At 35.3% G+C, this 26,845-nt stretch overlaps 1 protein-coding gene and 1 pseudogene across 1 annotated transcript in view; one reads left to right on the top strand and one right to left on the bottom strand.

Moving 5' to 3' along the window:
* IL1RAPL1 (interleukin 1 receptor accessory protein like 1) overlaps nucleotides 1–26,845 on the top strand; it is a 1,432,909-nt gene that overhangs the window by 69,064 nt on the left and 1,337,000 nt on the right. The gene's annotated exons all lie outside the window — the stretch shown is intronic.
* On the bottom strand, nucleotides 20,638–20,827 carry LOC125092463 (uncharacterized; annotated as a pseudogene).

The raw sequence follows: 26,845 nt of genomic DNA, 5'->3' as shown, positions 1-26,845 counted from the left end.
TGGGATCGAGTTCCGCATCGGGTTCTCTGCTCGGCGGAGATCCTGCTTCCCTCTCTCTCTCTGCCTGCCTCTCCATCTACTTGTCATCTCTCTCTGTCAAATAAATAAATAAAATCTTTAAAAAAAATAGTTGATGTATATCTAATCTTAATTGACTTTTAATTAAATGAGGATATAGAGATTTTACCTTATAAAAAAGTATCTTAGCTTCAAAAATATTTTGCTGTGTGCTCTTTATGTCTTTGATAAAGTCATTTAATATTGTGTCTAATATTTCTTTTGCTTGTGGGAGAAAAATAACCTAAAGCCCTGAAATGCTACATATGTTGCATTGTGAATCATGGGAACCTGGAGCAAGAAAGATTGCATTTAGAATTTCTTTATCTTGCCTCAGATTTTTCATTTTCTAACAAAAGCCCTTCTTTCATGAGCTATGCGTGAGAATAGTTATGAGTCAAAGGCATTCTGTTTCCAAATTTATATGTAATATTTCAGTTAAGAAACAGAATCTGAAGGACAAGTTCACATATAAGTGAAAAGTAGAAGGAAGGCAGTCAAGTACCTCAAATAATAGATTTAAATATGACCCCCTCCTCTTTTTTTTTTAAGATTTTATTTATTTATTTGACAGAGAGATCACAAGCAGGCAGAGAGAGAGGAGGAAGCAGGCTCCCTGCTGAGCAGAGAGCCCGATGCGGGGCTCGATCCCAGGACTCTGAGATCATGGCCTGAGCCGAAGGCAGTGGCTTAACCCACTGAGCCACCCAGGTGCCCCTGACCCCCTCCTCTTAAAGAAAAAAAGATGTCTGTGAAAGTATCAAGTTCTGACTGTTCCCTAGAAATTTCTATTGATTAGAGGATGAACCTTGATTGAGATGTAAAGTTTCAACTTCCAAGAAGCTGAGTAACATACTCAGCAGGAATTGCCAGTATTGTTTTAATAGACATATCTTGTAAAGGTGAATTTCAAAGAGTTTTCACAGATCTCTGAACAGTATTCTCACGCATTTTAAGTAAGTAGGTCAATGTTATCATTTATACATAATTTTATTGCTTCAGTGCTATATTTTTATGATTATCTTACAAACACATCACTAAAGTTATACTGAAATTTCTCAGTGATTTTATACTCTCTCTTAGTCTTGTTTTGCTTGAGAGATTCTCACTTTCTATCCCTACATAACTGCCTTAAAACCTGTCTCTTTTTTCCATCAGACACCTTCCTGGGCCATTCACTTCTCCCTAACATTTTGGCCATTATCTTTCTTCCACATTTGATTATTTAATTGTGAAACTAAAGAACAGATTTAGTCTCACATGTCTTTGTGCCCCCAGTACATGCGGAGATATAGGCAAAGTCTAGACTGATAAAATTAAAAAAAAAAAAAAAGACAAGGGATGGGGAGAGGAAAAGGAAGAAAGGAAATTATACCTCTAAATCTGAATGAGATTAGTGACTCATATAGTATAACATAATTTTTCTTTAAAAATCAGATACTCAGTCCAAGACAGCAGCCCATGCACACACTAAACTGTGCAAGTATCTATATGGTGAATTCTGGTGGGAGTTTTAGTTTACTTAGAAATAACCTTATGTAAAAAAAACAAAAAAATGAAAAAATAAAACAGACTCTTCCCTGCCATGAATAATTATGCAAGTAGAAAAATTAGGATTAATATATTAAGGGTCAAACCTACTGAAAATCAGCAATATCTTATGCAATATCTTATATGGTAAAATAAGCTAAGATCTAATGTTTGCCAGCTGCAAACATTAGATCTTAGTAAAATTATTCATGGAGTTTTACAAAATCTTGATACCTGAGCCTCAGGATTGAAGATTGAAGGTGGTGAATATGTGGAGAGCATTTTTTCCCCCCTCTGAGTTGATAAGGAACCAGCCAGAATTCTAAAAGAAAATACATATTTTCTCCTCTGCTTTTTTGGTGATACCTGGGGACTCACTCATCTTCAAAATACTTTCTCTCAAGAATTTTCAAGCTGTGTTTCATTACATCTTACAGGTAAAAGAAGTAATCTTATGCAGTATTTTCCAAAAAGACCTCCCTGAAATGCTCATGTTTTTTGACAATGTTCATATATTAATATGACAAGGCAGTTTTAAGGACATTATTTCTTTAAAAATATGTTAAAAACTGTATGTAATAAATCACTAAATTAAATAGTCCTTACTATTATGCAGTACTTTTTCTTTAGAAATAGAATGCCCAGTCAAGAATGCTAAGAAGGAGGGGTGCCTGGGTGGCTCAGTGAGTTAAGCCTCTGCCTTCGGCTCAGGTCATGATCCCAGGGTCCTGGGATCAGCCCCACATTGGGCTCTCTGCTCAGCGGGGAGCCTGCTTCCCTCTCTCTCTGCCTGCTTCTCTGCCTGCTTGTGATCTCTCTGTCAAAAAAATAAATAAAATCTTAAAAAAAAAGAATGCTAAGAAGGAAAATGAGAAATCATTTACTGCTTTAATTTGCTCAATAAATATTTTCAGAGTGCTTGTTATATGCCTGGTACTGTTATAGGTGCTTGAGGTACATCAGTGAGATGCATTAATGCATGACTTTAAATCTGCAGAATCTGTAAATGACTTTCTATTTGATAGTTGCTGGATTCTGTTATATCTTACAGTGTTGTCATGTAATTTATGAACGAATTAAGTAAATTTAGGAATGAATTCAGTAAATTAAATAATCAAATGAGTCTAACTCTATGAAGTTAAAAATAAATTGTTGAACATTCCTTATAGAATGTATTACATTGTATTTTTTTATTCATTTGCTTTATAAAATAGAAGAGTGGATTTTTGTGAAGAGTGGAGATTTTTCAGTGCATTTGAGTTTAAAGTATCACAAACAGGAGATGGCCAATCCACACATGAAATTTCGCTGTAAGCAAAAGCTGTTTTATGTAGTTCTTTGCAAAAGCTTCTTGGCATGGGAAAGTTATAGCAAGTTCTGAAATAAGTTTGAGAGACAAAATTTTCATACAGTGTAAGCAAATCATGCATTGGTAGATCACATTTTATAAGAATATATAAACATTATGAATGTAGTATCTCCCATTTTATCAGGTTAGACATGAAACAATCTTCTCTGGCTAGATTGTTGACTTGGAGCAGTTTGTGCTTTAAGTGAAAGAACCATATAGAGAGATGTAGATCTATAAATTATCTTATCTGACTCTTATTTTGTTCAGCCGGTTTGGCTTTTAGAGATGTTTTCTGTGCTAAATTTCAGGCAGATTCTTGAACCAAGGATGTGAATCCTTTTCTGCCCACTCTTGTTTAAAAAAAGAAAAAACAGTCTGCAAGTCGCTGTATGCATTTCATAAAAATATAAATTGTTTTTCCTTTTTAATTTTTTTTTTGCATGGAAGTGGAATCAGGCATTATTTAAATTTTTTTTTTTTTTTCACAAAAAGGGGTATGTACTCACATAAATTTAGGAAGTGTTTGTATAATGTCTTTGAATAGAGGCTTTGAATCTCATTGAACAGGATTTAACAAAAGCATACCCACCTACTGTGGACCTTCATTCCTCCATTATTCTCTTTGGCTCTGTTTTCTTTTCTGTCTCATAAAGATACTAATATTTAGTACACAGTTTCTTAGACATTTCTTAGACACTAGTAAGGTAATGAAAATAAAAAGAGCTCACCCCTGGACCTGCCTCATGGAAAGAATTTTTTTTTAAGGTTTTTATTTTTTCTATGTACTTATTTATTTGTCAGAGAGAGCGAGTGAGTGCACAAGCAGGGAGAGTGGCAGGCAGAGGCGGAGAGAGAAGCAGGCAAGGAGCAAGGAGCCTGATGTGGGAATCGATCCCAGGACCCTGTGATCATGACCTGAGCCAAAGGCAGTGGCTTAACCAACTGAGCTACCCAGGCGTCCCTCATGGAAAGAATTTAATGGAAAATAATATAAGTAAAATGATTAGACATCTGCTATGTGTTAGGCCTGAGAGTAATGCACAGAATATTAAATTAGGTTTACTTTCCAGTATATCTTCCCTCCAGTTGGAGAGCTAGGGATTTAGATATTTGAATAACTAAAAATAAAAATAGACAATTTTTTCATGTAAACTTTAGATTTCCTTTTATATAAATATTGAAAATCATCCTGGAAAAAATATAAATTGCTTTATAAGTACTGCACATGTATAATGTTTATTAAGTAGAACCAGACTCATAGATGATCTTCAATAAAGTTTGTATTGGTTATTAGTTTCTTGAGAAAACAAAAACAGAAGGCAATTCAATTTTGCCAGCTAAATTTCCTTTTTGAAGAGTAGAAAGGTGTTACATCTTGTGGCTGCCAGGTGGAGCGCATTAAAGGTAAGGACAGTGTGTGAGATTTGCTCTTCTAATAGGAAGATACCAGGGAAGGAGCACTTTTTAGTCTACTTTGTACATGAAAATCAAGAGAGAGCATAACATTAGAATTGTGTGTGAGTGTGTGTGTGTGTGTATTGGTCTCAGTTTTATTTAGTGGCTTCAATTAGAGTTTTTTTTTCCTATTGAGTGAACACATACTGCTTGGAAAATATGATGAAAAATTCTTCAAGAAAAATGCAAATAATAATTGTGCATATTCCCAAGTAATTTGTGATTTTTCCTTGCACCTAAACTCTTCACATGTATTCGTTTGTAATAAAAAAATTCCTGTACCTATAATCATTATCTTTTATTTTCCTTTCTTTTTTTAAACCACCCTGCCATGTAAGTGTAAGATGCATACTTATAAAGAATTAAGAGAAGCCAGAATTGAGTTTTCTTGTCCAACCAACCCAGCTGCTGATGGCTGTCTCCAAGATAACTAACTTGCTCACATATGCTCCTGATGCTGTCCTTCATATAGTCTACAAGGAGTGTCAGTCTGTCAGCACTAAGTGCCATTTGTGAAATAAACAACACAGGACGAACAATGCTGCTGTGATAATAGTTGCATCTCTACGTGTTTGCTGATGTTAGAAAAATGAAGGAATTTAGTAATATCCTTTCAGTCACATGATAGTTTTTCCTCTCTAGTCTTTCTCTAGGTTATGGCATGTTAAACACACTAAATGACCTACTTGTGAATACAAATAATACCTTTTGATTTCTGTTTTGAAGTATTACCCATATAAATCTATCGAATGACTATTTGTTGGAGACTTGTTTATGCCACTATGAAAAAAATAAAATAAAATATATATGAGAAGGTGAACTGCTGATTATTTTATACAAAGTCATCCAACACGTATTTTCAACTTTCTGTAAATGGAACATAATTTGGCATCTAGCTCCATGTCTATGTATTTCTAGAAAAGAAAAATTTGCTTAGATGATTCAAAGTGAGATTTGGTTTTAATAGCATAGATACATAAACATACTCTGGCAATCTCTTTTATGAACAACTTAAAAGCACATTAAAAACATTGAGACAATTTATGTATTTTTGTTGTATTCAGAAAAGCATTGTGTAGTTAAGTGGAAGAAAAAAAAAGAAAGGTTCTTCCATTTCACATGGTAATTTTCTTTAAAGTCCATGCTTATTTTTAGAGTTATTTATATCAATGAAGTGATAATTAATGCTCAGGACTATTACACTTCACTCATTTCTTTTTCCATAATTTGTGAAAAATTTTAACCATGTTTTCTACTGAGCAGGTAATAAGTGATGTTTACCTAGTGTTTCCGTGCCTAGGAAAAATTTCATGTGCTCTGTAGTTACTAATTAACTTATGTCAGGTGCCTGGATGGCTCATCAGTTGGATGTCTGCCTTCCTCTTGGGTTGTGATCTTGGGGTCCTGGGATTGAGCCCCACATCAGGCTCTCTGCTTAGTGGGGAGTCTGCTTCTCCCTCTCTTTCTTTCTCTTGCTCTCGCTCTGGCTCTGGCTCTCACTCTCTCTCAAGTAAATCAATAAAATCTTTTTAAAAAAATTAACATGTCATTCTTACAGTGTTTCTGTGAAGTAAATGTTATTTTCCCCAGTTCACAGATGAGGAAACTGAGGTCTAAAGGAAATAATCAATCCAAGATCCTAAAATCCTAAATAACATGGTATGATTTGAGCCCAGAACTCTATAACACAGTTGCCTATACACTGTTCTGTACTTCTTCACTTAGATGTACTGCAGAAACAGAGAAATCTGTTTGCAAACACAGCTAGCTCAACCTCTTGTGAAAGTAGTAGTAATGTGAGAAGACTGATTTTTTCAATATTGTTATTTTATGGATTGCCTATAGGATTGATAATATTCTTCTTTCTCTGTTTCCCTTAATCCCTTAGTAAAGGAAATGGTCTTCATTATAGTACATATGAGATTATTTTGATAAAATTTTCTATTACATCAGAATTATATTATTCTGATAAATTCAGATAACACTGCACAATTTATGACTATTACTTTTGATGTGTAGAAATGTCCGTAAATCAGTTTCTGTTTAATTATATAAAAGGCCTTTCTGTCCAAAGTAAGCAGAGAGATTATGCTTTCAATAGGTTATTAAATCATTTTGAAATCAAGAAGGATATAGCATAGAGTTGATATCTGAAGTTTTGTACACTTGTTCTGGCAATATCTTTATTCAGAGTGGGAGGGGAAGAATTTATTTTCTGCAAATACCTACTGTTACCCACAGCCCAACATGAAGTCTGGAGAGGTAGGCTCTTCCTTAGAAGAATTCATACTATGTTTTAATGACAGCATCGCCAAAGAAACTTTTTTCTTTGGAAGAAAGATCATTCCACCTTTCATGAAAGGGAAACTGTATGACTTTGTTTTATTCAAACAATTAAGAAGGAGCCTCAAACTTCAAAGCACATGGGAGAGTCTTAGTAAGCAGTATTCTGTAATATTTGGAGACAAATATGAATATTATATCTCCATATATATTTTTCCCAAATTACTCTCATAATGAATATTGGAAACTTCGTATGTTGCAATGTCTTATTTCAGAACACTTTTTAAAAAAAAGAATTTATTTATTTGACAGAGAGCACAAGTAAGCAGAAGGGCAGGCAGAGGGAGAGAGAGAAGCTGGCTCTCCATCAAGCAGGGAACCTGATGTGGGGCTTGATCTCAGGACCCTGCAATCATGACCTGCACTGAAGGCAGCCGCTTAACCAACTGAGCCCCCCAGGTGCCTCCAGAACACTTTTTAATTCACACAATGAGTAAACCCATTTTATGGATGAAGAAACTGAGATGCAAAGAACTTAAGTAGCAAACTGATTCCAATCCTTAGGAATCTTGTCCCTCCGTACTGCTCATGTTGATTTCCTTGTAGATATTCTAGCTTTTACAAATATTTGCATATTTGCTGCACTAAAAATCTTTTTCCATGAATAAGCAGGCATTAAGGAAGGTTTCATGATTTTTTAAAAAAATGTTTTACATTTTTTTAAATTTGAAGAGAACTTTACAGCAAAATCTAGCTACCTTCATACTACTGTAATGACTATAATTATGTCTTTTCTAAACTTTAATTTGTGTAAATATAAAGTAACTTTTATTTATTTATTTTTTTAAAAAATTTTATTTATTTATTTGACAGAGAGAGATCACAAGCAGGCAGAGAAGCAGTCAGAGAGAGAGGAGGAAGCAGGCTCCCTGCTGAGCAGGAGCCGGATGCGGGGCTCGATCCCAGGACCCTGAGATCATGACCTGAGCTGAAGGCAGCGGCTTAACCCACTGAGCCACCCAGGCACCCCATAAAGTAACTTTTATTTTACAGTTAGTAAATTCTCTCTCTGACCAAAATGTCTTGGGGAATGTGTATTTATTTCATATCAGAAGTACACCATTTTTGTAAATTTTTTGTATATTTATATACAAAAATATAGAAATAAGTTGTATATACTTACATAAATTCAGATGTATGTATAAATTCATAGAGATATGTGTATGTGCATATATATATACACACAGATATACAGTATTTATTGTTATATTCCATTGTGATTTTGTAATAAGGGAATTCCAGTTGAGTACAAATTTATAGATTTTCTAGGTAGGATTCCAGAATTAGTGCATGAAGGTAACATAGTAGTTTTATTTGAAGAGTTCATTAAATTAGGTTATATATGCTCTTATGAAATATACAGGGGCATAAAAGCATCCAAAGGAAAATGAAACAACAACCTAACAGCCTAATTATTTAGGAACCAAAGGAATTGATTTACTACTGATTCATTTTTAATGAATTATTCAAGATTAATGAATCTTAATCATAAGTACCAAATAAATAAGGAATATGTCTAATGCCAAGATATTAAGGAAATGGCTAAGTTTATTTTAAAAATGTTTTTTAAGATTTTACTTATTTGAGAGAGAGCAAGAAAAAGAGGGAGAGTATAAGCAGGGGGAGTGGCAGAGGGAGAGGGGAAGCCTGGGACCCCAAGATCATGACCTGACCCAAAGTCAGATACTTAACCAGATGAGCAATCCAGGTGCCCTGGAAATGGTGAAGTTTAAAGAAGCTTTAACCAGTGATTAATGATAATTGGAAACCCTTTAACTTTCTAGGTGTGGTTTTCCAATTAAAGATGTTAAATAGGGGTGCCCGGGTGGCTCAGTGGGTTAAAGCCTCTGCCTTCGGCTCAGGTCATGATCTCAGGGTCCTGGGATTGAGCCCCGCATCTGGCTCTCTGCTCAGCAGGGAGCCTGCTTCCCCCTCTCTGCCTACTTGTGATCATCTGTCAAATAATAAATAAAATCTTAAAAAAAAAAAAGATGTTAAATACAACTACCTGAAAAGGGGAAGCTAGTTAAGCTCATCTGAAATTTAGAGGATGAGTTTTGTTTGTTTTTTTTTTTTTAGGTTAGAATCTAGGGATGAAAATAGTCAATGCAAAGAGATATTAGGTCCTTGAAATATTCACTCCATGTGAAATTTTGATGATGTTATGTTGAATATCATTAAAATAATAAATATAATGAATGTGATAGGGTTTATGGTTTGTTTTACCTTGATTAAATGTGATATAACTTTTTTCCCCTGTAATATGTGATAACAAATAATCAGGGGGATTATTTGGAATATTTACCAGGTGGTATGGCTTGACTTGACCAACCAGGATGAACAACCAGATGGCATACTATATGTGTATAAACTCTGTTGACAATACAACTAGGTAGACAAGATCAGTGAGGTACTGGCTTTTTGCCTATATGTAAACTTGAACTCTGGATTCTGAGAAGCTGTACCAGGCTTATGTTCCTGCCTTTCCTTCCATTCTTCTTTCTCTCTCCCATTCTGTTTTCTTATTTCTTTCTTCATTTTTTAAGGCAGTGGAGTGATTTCCTCAAAGTCTTTACCAGAATCATAGTAAGCTTCACAGATGAAGGGGGATCTAATCTGCTCAAAATATGGTTTGGGAGCTTCTAACTCAGTTCTCTTTCCATTTCAAGAGGCAATTCCAATGTTCAATAGGTCACAGTTGGCAAACCACTGAAATATAACATTCAAGTAAATGGAAATCAACACTTTCTAGGTAAAAATGGCAATACTAGCAGTGTACGTACTTGTGGGTTAGTGAGGCTTGCAAGTCATGGCTTGAAATATTTGTTCTTCAGCTGACAGATGATAGTCAAAATCTGGCACATGAATGCTCACTTTAGGTTGAGACTACATAATGTGCAAGAAGATGGTTTGTTTGAAAGTTGAACATATCAAAATCAAGTACTGACTGCAATAGTAACCCATCCTAGTGCTTAATATTTTCAATGATCATCTTGAGGAAATTTAGTCTAAAAATTTATGGAATATATATTTTTTTAAAAATTAGATTTTTTAAAGAAAAGGGAAAAAGTTGAATTTAAAATAAGGGCAGGTATCATGAAAATAAAATCTTACTCATTTTAAAATATATTAAATATGTATGATGTAGTGTGCTATGTGAATATAGGTCAAATCCAGTGGCAAAATTGTATCATTAAGCATCATTCGATTTTACTTAATATCTGTCTTTAAAAAACAACACAAGCTTGATTTGAAATTGTTTTATGGTAGTTTTAATAGGTGATTTCTCTCACTTTTTTCAATTGTGATGTTTTTTAAAAATCAGTTTTTGTTATGACATTTATAAAACTAGTAAAACACTGCTGTTTCAAAGCTCATCCATTGCTGAAGTTTATATTGCTGTCTCAGCTATTTCTTTGAGAACTTGGAGATTGCAGCATAATAGTGACAATTTTTATCATCAGAAATTATCCTGCTTACCTAAATAATCACATATTGACCTCAATAATTTAGATGACCTTAAATATCCATTCTTGAAAGTAGGTGTTACACATAGAGCATTATGTATAGGTAGAAAGGGTGATAAAAACTTCCTTCTTTGTTTCTTTTTTTTCTTTTTTTGAGAGAGAGCACGAGTGAGAGTCTGAACAGGGAAGGCAGAGGGAAAAGGAGACAGAGAATCTTATGGAGACTCTACACCCAGTGCAGACCCTGTCATGGGGCTCAGTCTCACGACTCTGTGATTATGACTGGAGCTGAAATCAAGAGTTGGATACTTAACTGACTGAGCCACCAGGCACTGCAAAACTATCATTTTTAAATTAACATTTCCTTTTTATTACAGGGCACATCACTGTTAAGTATTCATGGAAGAAGTATGTCAGAACAATGACTAAGTAGATTTTTGGTTGTATTTTCTACAATACGATCTAACTTAGAATAAATACACTTTCTTGATAAGTATGTCTTGTTAACAGAATTACCATATAAGTAAAATGAACAAAGAAAATACTAATGATAATTTCCTTTTTTTTGGATAATGAATTCTACATGTAGCACTGTGATGTGTAATGCTCATGTTAAGAAAAGTTGTTATGCTATAATTTTCATTCTTTTATGTCTATGCATTACTTGAGTAAGATCCTAAGATTTATTTATTGGGAGGTATCAGTTTGGAGAGATTTCCTTTCTGTGAAATCCCAGGCCTGTTTTTTAACACATATATAGTCTTGGAAACCACATTCATTCAATGCCTATGACCGATGGCTTTAATGAATGCCTAACAACTTACTTAAACCAAACAAATAATTAGTTTCAATTATAGAAGTGTAAATTTGACTCTAATTAATGAATGTGCCAGGCTTTACACATTGGTTTAAGTGTAATTGATCTTTGGGCTGCAGAGATCAATTTAAGGGTTGGCAAAATGACAAGTAGGAAGTGACTCAGATGTAAGAATGCTTATCACCAGGAAGATTAATTGGTGTATTAGTGATAAACTAGTAGGTGGCTGATGTAATAATAATATCCCCATAGTAAGAGGTCTCAAAATAGGATCACGAACTCCAAAGCTTTTAATTGTATACCATTACTATGTCAAATATACTCCTTTAAAAGAATATTTGTCACATTCATTTGTCCTCCATTTAATTTTAGGGTTTTTTCTTCTTTTTTGTCATTAACAAAGAGAAATGCCCTAGAGGATGCATATAAATGTTTTACTTTATGCTTTGAAATATTTTCATTTAGCTGTGTTGGTAGGCTTGGGTTTGGAAAATCAAGTGGCTGTATTAAAAAGACAATGACTGGGGTGCCTGGGTGGCTCAGTGGGTTAAGCCTCTGCCTTCAGCTCAGGTCATGGTCCCAGGGTCCTGGGATCGAGCCCCGCATTGGGCTCTCTGCTCAGCGGGGAGCCTGCTTCCTCCTCTCTCTCTGCCTGCCTCTCTGCCTGCTTGTGATCTCTGTCTGTCAAATAAGTAAATAAAATCTTTGAAAAAAAATAAAAAGACAATGACTGATTGCTAGCTAGTATTTTCCCATTTCCTACCCGGTCAGTGAAGTCTGCTTTCGTTGCCATGTTAACTTCTCCCCAATTTGATGGTGAAATCTGGAGGGGGAGGGAAAGGAAGAAAGGCAGTTCTATAATGTCAATACATTTCTTCTCCTTTGAAGAGCTTCTAATACTCTGAATGATGGGTTAAAAAGCTGATATGATGAAGCTGAATGCTGAGAAAAGCTCAACTGATGGCACGTTCACTTCATATCAGTGTGTTGAAGGGTCTCTGGCTAAGAGAGAGACAGTCAAAGTCGTAGATCAGGAGAGTGAGAGGTGGCTGCTAAGTATGAAGTTGGAGAGAGGAGAATACTACAGAGTCTATCCCTTTTCCAAATATTCCCTGCCTAGGTTCTTTTCTGCCTTCTCCCCCTCTACTTCCTAACCCCAGACAACTCTCCTAATAAAAAGAAATTTCAAGAAATATGTCAAAGAAAATAGACTTTTTCAAGAAAGATGTCAAAGGAAATTGTTGAATGAGGTACGGGGGCAGCATGAGCCCAGAGTGGAGGAAGGTGATAAAGGCACTGTTTAGAAGTTAAACCTGGAAAACTGGGGCAAGGATCAAAGCAATGCTACAGGCAGGAATGAAGTAACCAGGGCCCAGAAGATAATCATAAGGAGCTGGAGTCTGAGGCAGGAAAAAAGGCAAGGCCAGTTAAGAGGTTTAAGGCAGAGGGTGACCTACTTAGAAAAAGATCTTTTCAACAGGCTGACTTTGGACTGGAGGGGAAATAGCTCAGGAGGCTCGAGAGTGGGTTACATTTGTCTGTGTAGAAGTTGTTCTGAGTATATAAGAAATCATAATTATATCGAATTAGGAGGTGATAATTAAGTAGTCATATACAGGAAGGTTTCCTTCTGAGATTTTTTTTAAAGGCATATATCTTTTTTTTTAAGATTTTATTTATTTGACAGAGATCACAAGTAGGCAGAGAGGCAGGCAGAGAGAGAGAGAGAGAAGAGGAAGCAGGCTCCCCGCCGAGCAGAGATCCCGACGAGAGACTCCATCCCAGGACCCTGAGATCATGACCTGAGCTGAAGGCAGAGGCTTAACCCACTGAGCCACCCAGGTGCCCCTGAGATTTTTTTTTTTAATAAAAGTTTTGTTTTTGGGAGAGTTCTTCATATATCAATTTTTTATAATCTTTTTTTTAAGATTTTTTTTCATTTATTTATTTGACAGAGACAGAGATCACAAGTAGGCAGAGATAGAGGAGGAAGCAGGCTCCCTGCTGAGCAGAGAGCCTGATGTGGGGCTTGATCCCAGGACCCTGAGATCATGACCTGAGCCGAAGGCAGAGGCTTAACGCACTGAGCCACCCAGGCGCCCCCATATATCAAATTTTAATTCACATTCTTTTGTTGTACAGTTGTACATTGTTTTGTTGTACAACCTGAATTAGACTACTTTGTTGGAAGAACATTCTAAACCCATGAACATGCTGAAAGAGGCACAATTTTACTTCTTGTAATTATATAGAGGCTCAGGCTAACCTTTTATACTTGTATAAACTGTGGATTCCTTTGCACTATTTCTTTTTTAAAAAGATTTTATTAATTTTTTTTGACAGAGAGAGACACAGCAAGAGAGGGAACACAAGCAGGGGAGTGGGAGAGGGAGAAGCAGACTTCCTGCTGAGCAGGGAGTCCAATGCAGGGCTCGATCCCAGGACCCTGGGATCATGACCTGAGCCAAAGGCAGATGCTTAATCACTGAGCCACCCAGGCACCCCTCCTTTGCACTACTTCTTAGAGGACTTAATAGATTAGTGTAATGTGTATTGAAGGGGTTTTATAAACCCCTGTTTTTAAAATTCAGGCAGTTAGAGTAATTTGATATTCTAAGCAGTTTATCCCTCATGATACCTCATTTATATTAATTATTTTTGAAAATACAGTAGGATGGTATAGTTGTAAACACAGAAATTTTGGAGTCAAACGAATTGGACTGAATTCTGGCTCTTTGATTTTCTATCTGTGGGAGGACCTTGGGCCTCTGCATGTATGCTTCATGTCCCTCACCTGTAAAATGGACAATTAGTAGTGCTTGTTTCATAGCGTGGTTGTAACAGTTTATTAGACACATATCCACACACATGTATACATATATGTACTGAAGACAATAACAGAAACAGAGAAACTGCTCATTAAATATTTATTATTATTGGCATTCCTAACAAAATATTTGTATGATAACAGTATTCTTAATAATAGGAATAATAATAATCTAGATCTAATCTTAATAATAATGTTAATGATATTTTTGCATATCATTCCTTAGCTGCTTCTTATTTCCTTTCTCTTCTGTACAGTGAAACACGAATTGCTGATACTTGTTCTCCTGTTTCTTGTAAACTTAATGTTGTCTGGTTTGCCAAACTGCCATGCCAACCAAACTATTCTTACCATGGACTACGGTGACCTCCATGTTGCTAAATCCAATCCAATTCTCAGTCCTTATTTTAGTTTGACCTGTCAGAAGCAGTTGATCATCCACTTCTTTGATAGACTGTGTTCACTTGTCTTTCGGGAACCATACTTTTTAAATTTCCTTCCAAAATCATTGGTTACTCCTTCTCAGTCTTCTTTGCCGATTTCATCTCCTCTTCTAGATCTCATAATGATGGAAGAAGCCAGACACATCCCTTGCTCCTCTCCTCGACTTACTGCCTTGGTCATTTCATTCAATATTGTGGTTTTAGGCACTACTGCTGACACCTGGTTAATTGATACTCCCTTTAAGAGGAGTTCCCAACTCCTCTCCCAAGTTCCAGATCTGTACATCTAATTCCTTCCTTGGTGTTCTTACTTGAGGACCAGCAGACACTTGAAATTTAAAATGTCCAAAAGCTGTGCAGCTGATATTCCCCTCAAAACTAGTTCCACGCACACCCTCCCAGTTATTTAGGATAAATATTTTGGAGTCCCAGTTATTTAGGATATTTAGGATAAATATCCTCCCAATTATTTAGGATAAATACTTTATCCTTAGGATAATCCTTAAGATAAATACTTTAGAGTCATTCTTTACTCTTCTTATTCTGTCGTGCTCCACATGTCCTTATATTCTGTTGGCTTGGCTTGACTTCCATAGTAGATCCAAATAATAACTTTTTCTACCTTGACTACTATGAGCACACTCTAAATCACTCTAGGATTACTGTGGTGATAGTTGGTCTACTTGCTTTTGTTCTTCCCTCCTTACCTGTTTTCAACACAGAAGCCAAATGTCAGTAAAATGATGTCAGTCCTTACAAATGCACATTTAAGCAAGATATATACCTGCTATAGACTGTGAACATAATCTATTGCTTTCATTTGCTAATTTAGCAGGCATAGCTCTACTTGAAAGGTACCACAACATTGAGTGTGGCTGTCCTTGTTTGGAATGTCTTTGCTTGATCTCCTTCAGCATTGCCTTTCCATTAAGCTCTGCCTTACCTATGAAGTTTTCCTTTCATGATCATTCTTGCCCACAGTGATTTCCAGTTCCTCAGAACTAGTGTTGCACTTATTTTCTCTGCTATACAATTTAACCATCACTTTTATATTAAGTCTCATTGTTTAATATGAATAAGATCTATTTCCTCAGCTAGCTTGCTAAAAACATTGAAAGGCAGAAGTCTTATGCTTTCTGGCAAAGCCATGTAAGTGTTCATGCCCCTGTCTATTTATTGGAGTCTTTTTAGGTTAGAAGTAATTTTTCAGGAAATTTCATCAGACTCTTTGGGACAAAGACAAAGCAAGCTCAACTAAATAGTCTCCCAAACAAAATGTAACACATGATAGTCAACTATCTCAAAATGGAATTTTGTAGAATTGATGATTTAAAGAATTTTCTTTTTCATGTCTCCTCCTTTATGGGCTAGCAATGTGGAATATCAAGTATTTTTTTCTTGGACTTAGTAAATACTAGCTATGTGTTATCCATAGAATAATATACCCTTTTATGCTTTTAAGCACTATAAGGTGTCACATGGCAAGAAAACATTCACATATACTGAAACAAATCATTAAACTGGAAAGAAGTGATGCCAATTACAGTGTGTACAATTCTTTGTTTTTTTTTTAATGGTGCCTCTTAGAAGAGATTCATGAAAAGATTTGGTTGCCTCCAACACTTTACTACTTATCTTTTAATTTGCATAGACCATTTTCTACAGATGCACAGAACACATGTATATTAAACATTAAAGTGGCTTAATTTATGTCCCAAACTTATAAAACCAAATAAAGTCTGCACTAATGGTGGACCTTTAACTTTTCCCATTGAGCTTAATGACCATCCCTATTAAGCCTACCGGTATGATTTTTCAGTATCTCAGAAGCACAAACCATCCTCTGGAGAAAAATAGATAATACAAGCTCATTGTGCTTGTATTGTCTATTTGTATTGTCTAATTGTGCTGGAGGAGGTCAGGTTATATTTTCTTTTGTAGAATAGGGAGAAATTTTTAGTTTTTTGAAATATTTTTTTTTCTTTCAGGAGAGTTTTGCACAGTTAATACTTTGTGATAAATGTTCACCAGAGGATTTTCTTAATTCTTCTTTTACAAATTCATGGGTTCTTCTGTCCTCCTAACTTCTTTCAATATTGTGAAAAATTAGTTTTATGAAATATTTAACCAAAGAGACCTGGATGTTTAGAGAAATTGAGGAGATGTGGAGGGGTCACTGAGCCCTCAGTGCCTCTGGTATATTTTCATTTCTCTAAATATTGAGAAAAAATTAAGCAGTAATAATGTGCAAAGTCAACATGTTAACTTTTTTAATATAGAGATTCTTAGGTGTAATATGTGATTTCTTCTTAAGTTTTTCTTTTTTAATTACAAAATGTAATACTGAAACTGATGTACAACTCCTTCATTATAAAACAGTTTTTTATTCAAGTATAATTAACGTACAATTATATTAGTTTCAGGCATATAGTATAATGATTCAGCAATTCTATGTATTTCTCAGTGCTCATCAAGGTAAGAGTACTCTTTATCCCTTTTAATTATTTCACCCATTCTTCCACCCACTTCTCTTCTGGCAACTACCATTTTGTTCTATATATTTAAGTCTGTTTGTCTCTTTCTTTTTTCTTTGTGTCTTAAATTCCCTGTAGGAGTGAAATAATATGGTATTTTCCCTTCTCTTACTTCTCTTGATATAATACCCTCTAGGGCCATCCATGTTGCAACAAATGTCAACATTTCATTCTTCTTTATGGCTGAGTTATAATTCATTCTATGTACTTACAAGTTCATCTCTATATCCATTCATATATTGATAGTCACTTTGGTTGCTTCCATATCTTGGCACTTGTGAATAATGCTGCAGTAAACATTGGGATGCATACATCTTTTTGAATTCCTGTTTCCATTTTCTGGGAGTAAATATCCAGTAGTAGAACTGCTAGATCCTATGGTAATTCTCTTATTAATTTTTTGAGAAACCTCTATACTGTTTTTCACAGTGATTGCACCAATTTGTATTCCCAGCAGGGCATGAGGGTTCCTTTTTCTTTATATCTTCACCAACACTTACTATTTTTTGTGTTTTTTTTTTTAATTTTAGCCATTTTGACTAGTGTGAAGTGCTGTTTCATTGTGGTTTTGATTTGCATTTCCTTGATAATGAGTGGTATTGAACGTGTTTTTATGTGTTTGTTGGCCATCTGTATGTCTTCTTGGGAAAAATGATACTTCAGGTCCTCTGCTGATTTTTTTTTAAAGATTTTATTTATTTATTTGACAGAAAGAGAGAGAGATCACAAGTAGGCAGAGAGGCAGGCAGAGAGAGGAGGAAGCAGGCTCACTGCTGAGCAGAGAGCCCGATGCCGGGCTCGATCCCAGGATCCTGAGATCATGACCCAAGCTGAAGGCAAAGGCTTAACCCACTGAGCCACCCAGGCGCCCCATCCTCTGCTGATTTTTAAGTGGATTATTTTTGTTGTTGACTTGTATGAGTTTTCCATATTTTTGGCAATTAACCCATTTTTGGATGTATTATTTGCACATACCTTCTCTAATTCACTAGGTTGCCTTTCAATTTGTTAATGGCTTGCTTTCCTGTGCAGAAGCTTTTTATTTTGGTATAGTCCTAATAGTTTAATTTTGCTTTTGTCTTTCTTGCCAGAAGAGACAAATCTAGAAAAAGATATCCACAAGCAGTGTCAAAAAAGGACTGCCTCTGTTTTCTTCTAGGAATTATATAGTTTCAAGTTTCACGTTAAATATTTCATTCATTTTGTTTTTATTTTTGTGTATGGTGTAAGAAAGTGGTCCAATTTTAGTCTTCTACATGGAACTGTCCAGTTTTCACAACACCATTTCTGGAAGAGACCTTTTCTCCCCCCACTGTATATTTTTGGCTCCTTTGTCATAGATTAATTGATCATAAAAGCATAGTTTTCTTTCTGGACTCTCTATTCCACTGACTTGTATGTCTGTTTTTGTGCTAGTAGCATACTGTTCTGAGTGCTACAGCGTTGTAGTGTATCTTCAAATCTGGGAATGTGATAGCTCCATTTTACTTTTCCTTTTTCAAGATTGCTTTGGCTATTTGGGATCTTTTGTGGTTCCATACAAATTTTAGAATTACCTGTTCTGGTTCTATGAAAACCGATGTTGGTATTTTGATAGGGATTGCAGTAAATCTGTAGATTGCTTTGAGTAATACTGACCTTGGAACGGTACTTGTTCTTCGAATCCATGAGCATAGATCCGAGCAGGATGGCTGTAGTTCTCTAAAGTGGCCAAAGACAATCTCGCTGAGAAGGAGTTACATTTTGTACCTTGAAGTACTTATCTAAATGTGCTTCACAAACCTTGAAGTCTATGCAAATATTTTAGATGAGTAAACAGACTCTAGTAAAACAATTTGCCAAGGGATTGCTTATCTCATTTTGTTCAAAGAAGGCAAAATGAAGATCTGTAACTTGGGATATAAAATAGAACATAGTCCCATTCAGTCCTGAAATTTTTACCTCAACTCAGTGAATAGGTTCTTTGTTTTTTGCCCTGCTTTATAGTTATTCTGTGTCCTTTACCTTTTTTAGCACAAACCAAGGAAATTTTTCAACAGAGTTCCTGAATAAACAAAGAATTTTGATTCAAATGTCTGTTTGATAATTTCTCTTTAGTTAAAGCTGATTTTATTCTTCACGAGAGATTCATAGTTGTGAATTCCTATTTTCCCATCTTAAATAGGGGTTTATATTCTTTGTTTCTAAAATGGGGATAGAATATCTGATCAGAATATTCAGACTGAAATTCATTTGGTGAATGTGAACAATTAGCTTGGGCAGTAGTAATGGCAAATTTCAGTTCTCTTTACAGAGACTGGCAGAAAATCTTATTGGGACATGATGGAAAAGCAAAATTTAGAAAAATGGAAGACTATTCGTGTGAGAAGAATATAGCTAACAACTAGCTGAAAATGGTTGAATTAGGATATATCAGACAAACAAATTAAAATATTAGTAAAAGACCCTGAAATCCATTATTGATTTCTTAAAGCTAATTCTGGGCAAGATTGCAGCCAAATACAGGATCACTATTAATATTGTGTAGGACAAGGCCTGGGCAGATAGAGACAGTAGATTCTCAGTTCAAATTCAGTGGATGTTAAGTACTTGTGTTTGTTAGCACTGAATTTGATGTAAGGAATGGAAAGATAAAATGTGTTTTCCTAATTTTATTTCCTATGGTCCTCACTGGAAAACTTTCAGAGTTCCACTCTCAAATTTTATTTGGAGGTAGTCAAATTAGGTGGACTCCATTATGTATTGGAATATAGAATGGTGTTCTAGAATTAATTGATGGAGTCCATCTGAGTCTTCTTTGGAGAAGAAGAGTAAGAGAAATATTGTACATTCTTTGCCAAGAAGTGTACAGTGTATATTACAGATGGCTGTTACCATAAAGAAGAGTAAACACAAACACAATTTAAATGACAGAGGCAACTTGAAGAGTGGCAAGACCATACCAATGCCAGAAGACCTAGATTCTTTTGTTTCTTCAGCCATTACTTAATCTTTAGGAACCCAATTTCTTTGTCTATAAAAGGGATACTGTAATCCCTTTACTGAAAGGTTTTGGTATAAATCAAGTACAATAAGACACATTACAAATCACTGTAATCTGTAAAGTACTGTTCCTGAGAAGAATATAATTATTAATGGAGAATTGTAACTGTTTATGTGTGATTCCTGTTTTATCCTGGATGTACCTTTCAAAATACTGCTCAATTTGTCCTTCTCTTTTCAGCCTGAGGAAGTTCCTGAAGGGTGTAATGAATTTATATCTTCTGATATGCTTATGACAGACAGACGGGAGTAATTCAGTAGTAGTTGTCTCTGTGCTGTTGGGTTTAAAAAAAAGAGCTTACATACATTCAGTTGTCCAGGCCCTAATTAAAAACTTTACCTATATTAACTTTTTAAATCTGCATGGCAATTCTATGATGTGGCAGCTGAGACCTGGAGATGTTGGGTAATTTGCCCAAGGTCACACAGATAGTAAATTGTATACTCAGGATATGAACCCATGGCAGGGGAAAAGCAGATTGTAGAAGGAGGTGAATCAAGAAAGTTTTTTTTTTTTAAGGACGTGTGAAGTTGGACAAAGTTAATAGTCTTGCACGTGTAGATGTTAAGAAAGTAACTGGCTGTGTGAGATTGGAGTTCAGGACAGCATTATTTTGGAAATATAAATGGCGGGGGAGTCATCAGCCTAAAATGCTGTTAAGAGTTGTGGGACAAATGCCATTACCAAGGGCAAAAAGGTAGAGAGCAGACTGGTAATGGGAGGTAGAGAATTCTTGCTATGAAATATCTTAGAAATAAACTGGAAAACACAGTGCTTACACAAAACCATTGCATTTCTACATCTGTAACTAAAAGAAAAATTAGAGTTGGGAATACAGTAAATTATAAAGTGGACTGAACATGTTGGGGGAGAAAACTTCCATAGTATGACAAATTTAATTAGCAATAATCACGCCTCGGATAAACCTCATTGGCTACGATACTGCCACTGCACAAAGCTACTATGACAAATTTAAAGGAAACCCTCTTTTAAAAAAAATGATGCTGAAGAGAATATATGATCCAAGCAAATCAAATAAAAAATTGTATGAGAGAGGTCAACACATTCTTATTTACCAAAGTCAGAATACTGGAACTAAGAGGCACTTCCTGAGGCTTGAAAGAATTACATTGAGGACAAAATAAAAGAACTTTTTTCTTAATCAGTGGGTAGTAAATTTTTGAAATTCTTTACAAGTGACAAATAGGTTTCTACCAGTGGTAGAGTAGGTCGAAAATGTGCAGTTGATGGACAATGGAAATACCAAAGATTGTTTAAGGAAATGGAATATTTCAGTGAATGGTACAGGTCTGTTCATTTAATTTTGATATCCTATTTCCTAACTTGCTTTTCTAAGAAAAATCATTTCAAGCCAATGATTGGAGTAGAAGAGATATAGTCTGATAGAATTTGGCTTTTTTTCTGTTGGACAAAAATTTTATAAATGAATATTCTTGATTGATTAGTTTCCTTAAAACAATTATACCTGGTACATATATGATAAATAGAAGTTCATCTCACTATGATTTATACATAGTAGTACCTTAATATGTTAATCAATGAATAATTAACATCTGGAAACTAATCACTTTCTAAGTTGTATCTTATTCATGGGAATATAATTATTTTTCTAAATTTTAGGATTTTTAGAGATCTTAGATATCATACAGTACCCTCACTTAAGAAGGGAAGATCAAGATAAGGAAATTTTGTGAATTGCCCAGGGTCTCACAGTTTCTAAATTGCAATGCTGAAACTAAAAGGCCTTAATTCAGCAAGAAAAACACAATCAGACAACTAGAACTGTATCTGGAAAGGTTTTGCATAGCAAAGGAAATAGTCAACAATGAGAAGGCATCCTGTAGAATGGGAGAAAATATCTGATAAGGGGTTAATATTTATAACATACAAAGAGTTCCTGTAAGTGAACAGCAAAAATAAAACAACCCAATTAAAAATGAGGAAAAGATTTTAATTGATATTTCTTCAAAGAAAACCTAGAAATGGCCAACATCACTAATGTTCAGCATCACTAATCATGAGGGACATGCAAATCAGTCATAATGAATTCACTCATACCTGTGAGGTAGCTATTTTTTTTTTTTAAAGCATTGGTGTGTATGTGGAGAAATTTAAACCCTTGTATTTTGTTGGTGGAGATTCATGTTATGGAATATAGTATGGTAGGTCCACACAGACACACACATACAGAAACACACAGTGGAATATTATTCAGCCTTAAAAAGGTAGAAGTCCTGCCATATGTGACAACATGTATTTATAGGGAGGGTGTTATGCTAAGTGAAATAAGCCGGCCCCCACACAAATACTCCAGGATTCCTCTTATATCTGGTATCTAAAATAGTCAAATTTCTAGAGTCTTAGAGTAGAATGATGGTTGCTATGGGCTGGTGGGGAGGGTAAATGGGAAGTTGCTCTTCAATGGGTGTAAAGTTTTAGCTATATAAGGTGAGTAAGTTCTAGAGATCTGTGGTATAACATTGTGCCTAGAATGAACACTATTATATTGTGCATTTAAAAATGTTTTAAGAAGGGGCGCCTGGGTGGCTCAGCGGGTTAAGCCGCTGCCTTCGGCTCAGGTCATGATCTCAGGGTCCTGGGATCGAGCCCCGCATCGGGCTCTCTGCTCAGAAGTCTGCTTCTTCCTCTCTCTCTGCCTGCCTCTCTGCCTACTTGTGATCTCTCTCTGTCAAATGAATAAATAAAATCTTTAAAAAAAAATGTTTTAAGAAGATAGATCTCAAATGTTTTTACCATAGTACTACTAATAAAAAAAGCACACACATACGTGTACACCTACAGGCTGTAGGTAACTCTCTCCACAGCTATATCCACAACACTTTGCTGTGGCAGAAACCAGTAGCCTAAGAAAATTTGATGAAAACTCAAATGCATCTGCTGATGGAGCACTTGGTTAAAACATCAGAAGAGAGTAAGCAGTAAGTGATCAGATGCCAATTAATTTTTTCTAGCATGTTCAGATTGTTAAAGCTCAAAAGAAATAATAAACTCATAAAATTATGAGCTAAAAACTTTATTTAAAATGACAAAAAGAATGCGCTAATTCTTCACTCCCTGTTTTTTTCATTAGACTTTCTAAGTATGTGTTGCTTTCCCATTTGCCACAGTATATAATGGTTCAGCTAAGTTAGTAAATGTGTGAAGGTTTTTGTATAGCTCTTTATACAGTGTATTAATTTTCATAGATACTGTATATTTTAATTTATGTCGTATTTGGAGTGTTAGCTTTCATCATAGTCCTTTGTTAGGTTATTCATACTTTTTTTGCTGCTGGGTGATGGAATGAGTTATTTCTACATACTTACTCAGACAGTTGTTCCTGTACTTAAAAAGGAAAAGCTAAACATTTTCTGTTTAGTTTAAATAAATAAGTGGCAGAAACTTCACAGGATGATACATATATTTAGATTATTAAGCATATTGACTTAAGACAAATCAGTTTAGAAGTGGTTATGTATATAGGAGAATACTTGTCTCAAACGAGCCAGCAATACTTTTTAAATATTGAAATGATATTTCTTGCTTTGCCAGTCTGTAAGTCAGAGGATTGTCTTCTAGCCTGGGGGATGATTTAGAGATAACTCTGCGTCTAGATATACTAGGGGAGTACTCAACTCTGGCTGTAGACTTCAGTTGTGATTCTGTGTTACATTATATATTAAGACACTATTTCCACAGGCCTGTCAATTTCTTATAAGTGTGACATCCTCAATTTTTCATTGTTTTCCTTTCACCTGTTTCACTTTCTTTTTTCTATAGTATGTTTTATTCTCCCAGAGGTCCTTTTGATCCTTAAATATTTATAGATTTTTTTATACCACCTTGGTGTATCATTAGCTATATATATGTGTGTGTGTGTGTGTGTGTGTGTGTGTGTGTGTAACTGGCATATATGCATGCCAGTTACTTCCTGGTACTTTTTATCTTTCTTTAATAAGCTTCTATAAGAGTTTCCTTTGTATGTTTACTTATTATTTAGCCTGTAGAGTCTCCTACTTAGATAGGTATTTATACATTTGCTTACACATTTATATCTTTTTTTTTTTTAAAGATTTTATTTATTTATTTGACAGAGAGAAATCACAAGTAGGCAGAGAGGCAGGCAGAGAGAGAGAGGAGGAAGCAGGCTTCCTGCTGAGCAGAAAGCCCGATGTGGGGCTCGAACCCAGGACCTGGGATCATGACCTGAGCCGAAGGCAGCGGCTCAACCCACTGAGCCACCCAGGCGCCCCTACACATTTATATCTTAATAGTAAGTGTTTCCTTTAGGTTTCCATGTAAAGGAATGTTTGGTCTTTGTTTTTTAGTCCTTGCTATTTGATTTTTACTTGCTTATAAGTTATATACACATTTATTTCCTTGTGCATTTATTTTTACATCAGGAGATACTCCATGAACATTAGTGTTGTTACAGCTGTAGTTGAAATATAAGGTCCATCAGGAACCACATCAGGCATGTTTGCTTGGTACAAAATCAGTTTTGAATAACTAAATTTTGTGAATAAAAGAAGGGAAGAATAACTTCAATCTCAATATGTATCTTCAAAAAACTATCTGACTGAAATCCTTTTGTGGTCGTCAGCCCAGCCTTGTTTGGCTCCAGCTGCAAAACTGCAAGTGGCTTTTTGGACATAGTAGAGCAGAAAGGATGCCAGTGTTGCACCCAAGCAGTTCTTTCAAATCCTGGCCGTGCCATTTGACGGCTGTATAACCTTAGGCAAGTTCTTTAATTTCTCTTAGCCCAAAGGTTTTTAATGGGTAAGAAGAGGATAACAGTGTCTTTCCTGTAGGATGATTTTAACAGTTGTGAAAAGAAAATTGCAATGCACAAAGATGATGCTCACTATATACCATTAGCTTTTATATTTTACAGTGTGAAATAACTTGTTCCAAACCAGCATGCACATTTTAAAAATAACAAATTTATGAAAATACTGGCTTTAGGAATTGTTCACCATTGCTTAATATTATAGTGATATACTTTTTTATATTCTCCCTATATATTCTTTTGTTTCTGCAACGTTTGTTTCCATATACCAGTTTATTTGTACAACTTCTCCCCTCTAAAGCATATGAAAATAATCTTCTTAGCTCATGCACTTAATGTTACATCCTCAGTTCTATACTAACATGGTATTAGTTGGAGATTGGTCAGAAAAGATGTGTTGCTCTACAGATTTTAAGCAGTGAAGAGATTTGATGTTAGAATTAATTACCAAACCACATGGAAAGACTAAGGGAATGAAATTCAGGGGAAGTGACTCTAATTGTTCATTTGACCACAATCTTTCAGAGATTCTGGAAATTCTGTAGCCCACAGGAAACCACCAGCAATTTTCAGCACTGCATGTATCATCAAAGCAGGTGACTTTTGGGGAAATGCCCAGTGGCTGCTGTAAAAATGGCTTACCTGCAGAAACCCACACCTCTGCCTTCCACCACCCAGTAAGCCATATTAAATCTTCAGCATCTCCTTGGTTTGCAAATCTGATAAAAGATTCTGGAAAATGTGTTAGATACCCAGGCTTCTGGTCCCTGTGATACAGGGAGGGAGCATAGCAGGACGAATGGTTTTGAGTTGCCAAGACATAAGCTGGCAACATTTTTCTGTCTATGACTATGGATTCTTATTCTTATTTCTCAGGCATGCTCTGTTTTGGAATTCTAATCTCCATTCTTCCCGTTATTGAAATAATGATTGTGGAATAAGTAAATACCTTCAAGACAGAGGTTGATTTATGTTTATCATGTATACTGCTGTCTCACATCTTTGTCTTTTTTTCTCTCAGAAACTTACCCTCTCCCTGTATGTACACCTATTAAATCTGACTTTCTTCTGTTGAAAAAAAAAAAATGTCTCTTGACCAGAGGTATGCAAATTATGGCATACAGACTAAATTTGCTGGTTGTTTTGCAAATAATGTTTTACTGGAAAATAACCATACTCATTTATTTCCATGCTGTTAGTGGTTTTCACACCCAACTCTTCATATTTTCAAGAGAAGCCACAAAGCCTACATATTTACTGTCTAGCCCTTTGTAGAAAAAGGTTGCTGACCACTGGTCCAGATAATACATAAGGAAAGGGAACACCACAGGTGGCTTTTCTCCCTTACTTGCCTATTGAATTTCTTTCATGACTAGTTAAATAAATATAGATTTTCTGATCTCATGGGTATATGATGTTACCAAATTATAGATACTTGTGTGGAACTCTGTCCATGATCTCAAGAATTAAAAAAAAACAAAACTCATGTATCTAACAGAAATTTGTTTCTTGACCCAAAACAATGAATATGTTCCAAATCTTCCTCCTGTGTTTGGGATTGTTATTTCACTTAAATTCTTCAAATATCCGTTCTCTAGTAATAGTGCACCATGTCATCTTGTTTCTTCTATGGTCTACTACTAACAGGGCAGCCATATTCTTTCTTAGAACTTACAGTCACGGTTGAGTGGCCCCAATGATCTTTGCTTTTTAAGACCTTCCTTAACACATTTTTAAAACTATGATATGCTAGTAAGTCTGTTTTTCCTCCCAGTAATTAGGTGTCAGGTCTTATAGCAAGTTGATTATACTGGTTGCTTTTGAGCCATGGAGACAATGTATTAATATCACAGCCTTTTTATCCCTTGTCATCTGAAGATTCACCCACACCTTTCTGTATCTTTTCCTATCTTTGAACTCATTGTTTAAAGAAGAGAGAGTTTGAGAGAGAGGGAAAGGCAGAGAGAGAACTCTGAAAACCTTTTTTTTTTTATCAGCTATGATCAATTATTTCTTATCGACTATTTCTCCTTTAGCATCTTCAGTTGTCTTCTTTAATCTTGTAAAGCAGAATGCTTTCTTCTCAAACATTGTAACTTGTCTCTAGGTTGTGCTTTATTCTTGTATGACCTCTTTGCTCATCACTTTGGCTCTTATTCTACATACTC

This window comes from Lutra lutra, chromosome X, assembly GCF_902655055.1.
Source record: "Lutra lutra chromosome X, mLutLut1.2, whole genome shotgun sequence".
Lineage (NCBI taxonomy): Eukaryota > Metazoa > Chordata > Mammalia > Carnivora > Mustelidae > Lutra > Lutra lutra.
Note: the sequence above shows the minus strand (reverse complement) of the source record. Positions and strands in the feature narration are given on the sequence as shown.